Genomic DNA, 1,061 nt, shown 5'->3' with positions numbered 1-1,061 from the left:
GCACCCAATTTCATTATTTACAGACCATTTTCTGCATGGCAGTATTTGCATTTGTTTCTGTAGGTACATTTCTTCCCATAAGGACATGGTTGCTTCTTGTGTTCTGGAATAATTGGTTTCTTCCTAAGATTGCCCACTTGTTCATAAAACTGGAAAGATGTAGGATGACTGTGGGACCAGAGGAGGGTGCAAGGGGGGGCTTTGCTTGGCATGACACTTATTACAAGCTGGTGGCCAGGTTGTTACCAGCTACACGCTGGCCTTAGTGTGTGACCTCTTCCTTCCATCCATGCTAGGTGCTGCACCTTTTATTGCGAACAGAACAGTATCCCTCCCACCCCTGGTTGTTACAAGCCTTCCAGCCGTTCATAAGCCACTCACAGCAGCCTCAAGCCCGCTCCACCGCCTGAAGACAGGAAGAGACAAATCAACCCTGAGCTGTACCAAAGGCAGATGCTGTGCAAGCCGGGGTCAGCAAGACAGACACGGGACCATTGATGGGGCAGTACCAGTGCTTGGGAAGTCCTGGTGCTTCATGCCAATGGTTTTGTGAGGGACTGCACTTGGCACGACACTTGGGGACTCCAGAGCAGGCTGTAGGTCCATGGTGCAGCTGGCTGGAGATTCAGCACCCGCCGCCAACAAGTCCAATTTGAGCAGACTGTGCCAGGCCACTGCAGGAGAGCCAGACAATGAAACTAATGGGAGACGAAGGGCTTTCTCAGTGCCTTGCCCCTTGTGCAAACTTTTACACCAGCGCAAAGTGCACTCCAATCACAATCGGGGCATTTTACAGCTGTCTGGTGCTGGCCAGAGAGAATTAGCCCTGCTAAGAGCTAACAGGCATCAATGAGCCGCGCTGTAGCAACGCCAGGCAAAGCGTTATGTGGTGTTTTGCATGTTCATAGCCCTACATGGACAAGCTAAAAGCTCCTCACAAAACCCCCAGAGCAGAATGAGTGTGTAAATCACTATCGTCCATGTCCTCCTCTCCACTCTGCTTAATCTGTGCTGCCCCATGCTGTCCGTTCTCCTGTGCTGGCAGCACAGTGTGGTTGCGC

The sequence above is a fragment of the Gavialis gangeticus genome, unplaced genomic scaffold (assembly GCF_001723915.1).
Source record: "Gavialis gangeticus isolate Ggan-Ray unplaced genomic scaffold, GavGan_comp1, whole genome shotgun sequence".
Lineage (NCBI taxonomy): Eukaryota > Metazoa > Chordata > Crocodylia > Gavialidae > Gavialis > Gavialis gangeticus.
This window is presented reverse-complemented; position numbering follows the sequence as displayed.